The sequence below is a fragment of the Entelurus aequoreus genome, linkage group LG02 (assembly GCF_033978785.1).
Source record: "Entelurus aequoreus isolate RoL-2023_Sb linkage group LG02, RoL_Eaeq_v1.1, whole genome shotgun sequence".
Taxonomy (NCBI): Eukaryota; Metazoa; Chordata; class Actinopteri; order Syngnathiformes; family Syngnathidae; genus Entelurus; species Entelurus aequoreus.
This window is the reverse complement of record NC_084732.1, coordinates 82,613,676-82,621,175: the sequence shown is the minus strand read 5'-3', so window position 1 is coordinate 82,621,175 and position 7,500 is coordinate 82,613,676. Positions and strand designations below refer to the sequence as shown.

General features: G+C 40.1%; 1 protein-coding gene across 1 annotated transcript in view; it reads left to right on the top strand.

Annotated features, from left to right (window-relative positions):
- Positions 1 to 6,701, top strand: part of slc6a5 (solute carrier family 6 member 5) — a 65,904-nt gene extending 59,203 nt beyond the window's left edge. Inside the window, 1 exon segment of the mRNA XM_062033378.1 lies at positions 1 to 6,701. This exon segment is cut by the window's left edge and continues 630 nt beyond it. The gene's annotated coding sequence lies outside the window, so the exon portion shown is untranslated.
- Positions 6,702 to 7,500: the final 799 nt, after the last annotated feature.

Below are 7,500 nucleotides of genomic sequence, written 5' to 3'. Positions count from 1 at the left end.
AAAAAAATAATTCAGGTGACAGAAAAAGAAAGCTCCAACAAGTTTGAAAGGATTTGGCTTCATCCCCCGTATAGGTTTATGTATTGGTATTACAAATAATTTCTACGGATGCTCTCATTCATCCAGGTCACTGTGTTCTCAGGACGTTCAATCGATTGCAACTGGACTGTTCAGCTTGTCTTAGAAGACGTTTCACCTCTCATCCAATTAGGCTTCATCAGTTCATGCTTATTGATTTGAATTGGTCAGATCCGATTGTAGCTGAGATAGGCGACCCCGAAGGGAATAAGCGGTAGAAAATGGATGGATGGATGGAGATCTAGTCTAAATGTTGGTGCCGAAACACAAACTTGTTTTTACTAAAGGGGGCAAGGATAGTTTCAACCTATTGTGGTGTAAAAACGACCCCTCTGTCAAAGCCAACAGCAGTCAATAAAATGCAATTCTCCCTGGTTAGCATTGCAGTATCGTGTGGCAAAACGACCACTACCAACCCAAAATCAGTTGTTAGACTGGAAACTCTCACACTATTAACCGTATCCTCTCGGCATCCATTGCACCGGTCACTCAAGGGGGGGTCCCCACATCTGCAGTCCCTTCAAGGGTTTAACGTTGTTCCCATTGGGTTGAGTTTTTTCTTGCTCTAATGTGAGATCTGAGCTGAGAATGATTGATTGATTTACCGTTCCATATCATTCCATTCGGTTGTATTAATGGCACAATTTGGTGGACCTGGAACCAGAAAGTTCCTCTTGGACTAGATCTAACCAATCTAAGTCTGAGTATGAACTGATGAACCTTGGTCCAATAAAACGTCTTCAAAGACAAACTGAACAGTCCAGCTGTGATCGATTGAATGCCCTGAGAATACAAATAATGACTACGGATGTTGTCATTCATCTAGGTCGTTGTATTCTCAGAGCATTCAATTGATCGCGAATGGACTGACTGTTCAGTTTGTCTTAGAAAAACGTTTCGCTTCTCATCCGAGCAGGCTTCATCGGGTTCATGCCGATAGACTTGGATCGGTCAGATTTAGTCCAAATTCTGGTTCCAAAGTCCCAACAAGGGCGTGCTCAGGCGAGGATGGTTTCGCAACATTGTGGCGTAAAAAACAAGGAGTGTCCTCTCTGTAAAGGCCAACAGCAGTCAATAAAATCAAATTCCTTTCTTTTTAGCATTGAGTGGCATAACAATGGCCGTAAAACGACCGCTAGCAGCCTAAAATCAGCCGCTGGACTGGAAACACGCGCCTTAGAATTCTATTCAGCTGGCGACTTGACTTGTCCAGAATGCAGCTGGGATAGGCTCCGCGACCCCGAAGGGGACAAGTGGTAGAAAATGGATGGATGGATGTATCAATGGCACAAAAGTTCCTATGGGGACTAGATCTGACCAATACGTCTATGAACTTGAACTCATGATGCCTGCTAAGATGAAACGTCTTCTAAGATAAATTGAACAGTCCTGTTGCGATCAATTGAATGCCCTGACAATACAAATAATGACTGTCCTGAATATTATAAAAACAACAACTACAGTATGCACTGTTATATGTTCTTCCACCCATCATAGTAGGTATTGTATTAGTGACACAAAGGGGGTCACCTATAAAAGGAATGCTCCTAATGGACTAGTTTTAACTAATCTACAGTAAGTCTATGAGCATGAAGTGATGAAGTCTGCTCGGACAACAAAAACAGTCCAGTTTGGATAAATAATAAAAAAACAATATGCATTGTTATAGATCCTTCTACTCATCATAGTATAAGTAGTGCTTAGTGGCTATTGATCTAGAACAAATGGTGGAAATAAGAAACAACGTAGGAATCCGATCCATAGGAATCCGTAGAGCTGCGAACGCACCGTAATCACCACCACTAGTAGATACTTTGGCCTTGGATGACTCAGAGATTTGGGTCTGTTTTTGTCTCTGAACCCAAGGGGCTACTTGTGATACTCTCGTTTCCCCGCTCAATTACAATATCTTGTACTTATCTTCGAACATAATGTAGGTCATGCCAATTGAATGAACGCACTAAAGTAGTCACAGCTGTCCTTTAGTTGATGATAAAGAAGCCATTTAACCTTTTTAAATCTCCTGAACCTCAGCCTGATAGTCACTCTGTGCATATATTTTAGATAGTGTAGTTATTGCAGTATTGTATGTGTTGTGAACTCATCAGCCATTTGTGAAGACTTCACAATGCGCATCACAGTAGAAGACAATTTTAAAGTATGCCTACACATAAATATATCTGTAGCTTCCAGCAGAGGAGAGTGCTAGCACGACCGATTGAATGTGTGAGCGTTGTATCCGTGAATATGTGCAGTGTGTATATTTTGTGTGCGTTGTCGCGTCGCCGCAGTGTTTGGAGCAGCTGTTACGTTAGGTGGCGATTGGATGAGAAAAAGGCTTCTCGCTTTTGTCCTTGGTGTTCGAGAAAGCTCTGGGGACTTTACCATTTCAGACGAATGCCTCTTGCTTCTCTGTGTCCTCACGAAAACAGGGTCTCAGGTATACACAACTCCTACAAACGACTCTGCTAGTTGTGAGAATGACAGCATTCAGTGCGTAGGAAACGAAACATTGGTATGTGAAAGACACCCCCTTGTCATGAGGGAGTGTCAGCCATGAAGCATTTATGGCAGGTTTTCTGTGGCCCTAAACACGATTTTGTTTGTGGCTGCACAATTTCAGTCTTATGGACTCCTGAAAGGCCCTTACCCAACCCGAACCCACACACATTCAGTATGTTTACATGTGCTAAAATAATTTATTTAGGTTTTTGATTTAAAAATGGGATTAACGTACCTATATTATGTGATTATAAACTAGCTTCTTCGTGTCCCGTGTTCAACGCACATCCCAGTCTTCCCAACATCATAACTCGGAAGCACAGTAGACGAAGCTCTACGCGATCAAAAAACCCTCTATTAACGTTTGTCTGTTTCATCAATGTTTTTCTTCAAACGTTCCAACCAGTGGCGTCATTAGGCTCTTTTAGGGAGGCTAACCATAACTTATTTGGTATTGTTTCATTTAAAAAAAGTTTACAAAGACAAATGCAGTATAAAGTAGCCACAATGTGAGTTTTAGTCATTATTCATGTAAATATGTCAAGTTTCAATTTTAATTCTTAGTGTAAAGTAGATTATATCTGGATAATATTAATCCTAATACATTTACAAAATTATTTTTATATTCCCCCGTTTTTGAAACCTAGTGACGCCTCTGTGTCATACTTTAATCAAGGGTCCTTGAATGCACTACGGTTATGTGCTATGAGATGCAAAAATGAAACCTAAACATGACTTTGTCCGATGCTGCCATAAACAGCTTTATTATATTTTTTTCCCTTTCATCACCTCATCCTGGTTAAGCAAATGTTGGTACTCTGCGTGTTTGTATAGATGTGAGCGTTGATGACGTCTTTGTTGAGCAAACCGTGAAGTGTTCGATGCTGGTCTGTGGACGTTCTCATTTATCCAAGTCATCGTATTCTCATTCAATCGATCGCAAATGGACTGGTTTGTCTGAGAAGATGTTTCGCCTCTCATCAAAGTAGGCTTCATCAGTTTTAAAATGGTCTGATCTAGTCTGGACCTAGACTAAGTCTAAGACTAGAGCTGACCAATCTAGATCTTTATGGCTTTAGATTGGTCAACTCTAGTCTTGATCTAGACTGAGTCTAAGTCAATGACTAAATTGGACCAATTTAAGCACTGCAAAAAGTCAGTTCAAAAACAAAAAACAAAAATACAAAAATGAGGGGTATTTTATTTGAACTAAGCAAAATTATCTGCCAATACAACAAGAAAATTTGGCTTGTCAAGACTTTCAAAAACAAGTAAAATTAAAGCTGCAAGCAGCGATGGACGGGACCGACTTTGACGGCACATAAAATCCAAACCGGAGCAGTAATTAAAACTCTTTCGTCAACTTTTAATCAGAAGGGTTCAATCTCTTTCCTGTGCTAGTTTGAAGCCGACACGACAAACGCGCTCAGAGGAGATAATGTTAAGGGGGTCAAATTATAGCTCAAAGAGGCAAAAGTGACTGTTTTTACAAAACTTTTGTTTTGAAGGGGGAATTGCAAACTTCCTGTTGATTTTTGCTGAAGGCTGTCAGTGTATGAAATCTAGGTCTAAGTGAGACCTACATAAAGGTTTTTGTTTCATGTCTCTCTGACATTCCTAGTGGGAGTTACAGGCAGTTTTAGGGGGCGCTAGAGCGCAATTTTGAGTTTTGGGGTTTGGTTTTTTGATTAGATCGCAATTTTCGCCGGTCCTGATGTGTGTGTCAAATATGGTGAGTTTTGAAGCATGTTAAGGGGGTCAAATTACAGCTCAAAGAGGCGGCGGTATAATAATAATAAAGAAAAAAGAATAATAAAACCTTACAATTTCAATAGGGTCCTCTGTCCCAAAGGGACATTGCGGTCCCTAATAAAGAATAAAACCTTAGAAAAAATACCTTAAAATAAGTATATTCTCATTAATAACAACTGTACTACTATATTAATACATATTTTCTATGGTTTCATTGGAAATAAAACAGCAAAGTCCATTTGGCTGTCATCTGTTTTAATATGAGACACAATTGTGTCAGTCATGATTTTTTTTTCCATGCTTGAAATAAGAAATTATTACTTTAAAAAAGTAGTTTTATATTTGTGAGTGTTGATGACACAGCTTTGCAACAGTTGATATTCTAGTTTCAAGCATGTTTTACTCTATAGGTCCTAAAATCTCAGCAACAAGCTGTAATATCTTACTGAGATCATTTAGGACCAAAACCCCTAAAACAAGTAAAACACTCTTACATAAAATCTGCTTAGTAAGAAGAATTATCTTATCAGACAGAAAATAAGCAAATATCACCCTTATTTGAGATATAAAATCTTACTTAGATTTCAGTTTTTGCAGTGAGAGTATAGACTTAGATTGGTCAGATTTAGTTCAGATCTAAACTAAGTCTTAAGTCTAGATTGGACTAATCTAAGTCTGAGCTAGAACTGACGAAGCCTGCTTGGATGAGAGACAAAACGTCTTCTAAGACAAACCAAACAGTCTATTGCGATCGATTGAATTCCCTGAAAAAATGCCCGATGCTGGGTTTGCCGGGATTGAACCATTTTAAAACTTTTTGCCAGGGGGTGTAGGTAGTGTTACACATTTCTAATTTGAACCAAACAACCGTATTATTGAACTTTTGACAGCAATATTTATTTTCTCACCGCTCATCTCGTCTTTTACAAGTGAATAGTTTCTGATATTCTTACATATCCGCCACGACTCTTGTACTACGTTTATTTGCAGTATTTGTGAACAGGCTTTCAAGCACAGAGTTTTGTCTTGCTCCGTATTTTTTATTCAGACATTTATTCCCAGATCTGTGAAATGACGACACATAGGCACGTTTCCCCTTTCTGGGAACAAACAAGCAGCTGTAAGGACCGGTGTAAGTGCTATATTACCGTAGCAGGTAGTCTTTATCACGACAAAACGGTCATTTCGATTGTCGCGAACGCACTTAGCTAATTTGATTGACCAGTTGGACACACAGTTCCACTGATTACACTTTTGCTGAAAAATGCTTTTAACACAGCAGGTGGTTAAGTGTTCCTCAGCTGTGCTTCAGGGCTTCAGCAGCTTCCAGCCGAACGCGATAGCAAGTTACTCAGATGATTCTCTAAGCCATGTCTGCTCTGCCAAGGTAGAAACCAATTTAAGGTAGTGAAAGCTAATAAAGAAGACACAAACATTTGACATAGTCGCACATGACATCCCGGGTTGGTAAATACGTGCTTGCTCCTGAGTGTTGCTTTATTGAGCTCTTGTGTATTTTAGCTTGAATCATTCAAACGTGACAATATGCGTATGCTTGTGTGCGTGTTTGCCGTAGTGTTAGTTTTACTCAACTATCAATCAGATGTTTGCAGGGCCAGTCTGTGAAAGCAGATGTGCAGGAATATGGAGAAGAATCACTGCCAAAAACTCCACAAACGCACAAAAAGGTTTTTACTCACGGCCAACGATTCGCAGGTCAAAAAACTAATTGTCTAAAAATTAAAAAAAACCATACGCAACTAAAAAGTTATTTTGCTGCAGGAAAATTTTCAGTTTTTTGCTGCAAGTAAAAAAAAAAATTGTGCAAGTAAAAAACAATTTGCAAGTATAAAAACAATTTGCTTCAATTAAAAAAAACAACAATTTGCAAGTAAAATGTTATTTTGCTGCAAGTAAAAAAATGATTCCTGAGTAAAAAAAATACTGTTTTGAAAAGTATAAAAAAAATTGTCATTACAAAAAAATTTGCAAGCATAAGAACAATTTTCTTCAAGTTAAAACTTTTCGGCAGTAATATTCCACCATGCGCCATCAACAAACTTGCACTCAGAGCGCCTGTAATTTCGAGTGTCCGCCCTGATATCGGTAGGTTGTGAGTTCAAACCCCCGGCCGAGTCATACCAAAGACTATACAAATGGGACCCATTACCTCCCTGCTTGACACTCAGCATCAAGGGTTGGAATTGGGGGTTAAATCACCAAAATGATTCCCGAGCGCGACCACTGCTCCTGCTCACTGCTCCCCTCACCTCCCAGGGAGTGGAACAAGGGGATGGGTCAAATTCAGAGGCTAATTTCACCACACCTAGTGTGTGTGTGACTATCAGTGGTACTTTTAACTTTAATTTAAGGCCGCCAGAGCTACTGTTATTTGCGCATGGTGCCGTCCGCCAAGAAATAACAAAGAAGAGGAAGCAGAGTGGGGAGTGAAATGGCGGACAGAACAGAGGGGAAACTTACAGGTTAACTTCGAGGTTGAGCTTGTTTCCCCTCTCTTCTGGCCGCCATTTTACTCCCGACCCTTCGTTATTTTTGGCGGACGGCACCATGTGCAAATAACAGTAGCTCTGACGGTATACTTATTTTTTTTTAATTACAAAAGAATTGGCTGGCATAAGAACAAATTTCTTCAAGTTAAAACTTTTTCGCAGTAATATTCCGCCATGCGCGATCGACAAACTTGGACTCGAAGCACCTGTAATTTGCGGCGAGTCACTTTAAGGACGCCAGAGCTACCGTTATTTGCGCATGGTGCCGTCCGCCAAGAAGTAACAAAGATGATTAAGCAGAGTGGGGAGTGAAATGGCGGACAGAAGAAGGGGGAAACTTACAGGTTAACTTCGAGGTTGAGCTTGTTTCCCCCTCTCTTCTGGCCACCATTTTACTCCCGACCCGGTTCCCTCATCTTCGTTATTTTTGGCGGACGGCGCCATGCGCAAATAACAGTAGCTCTGACGGTATACTTTTTTTTTTTTCAATTACAAAAAAATTGGCAAGCATAAGAACAATTTTCTTCAAGTTAAAACTTTTTGGTAGTAATATTCCGCCATGCGCGATCTACAAACTTGCACTCGGAGCACCTGTAATTTGCGCCGAGTCACTATAAGGACGCCAGAGCTACCGTTATTTGCGCATGGTGCCGTCCGC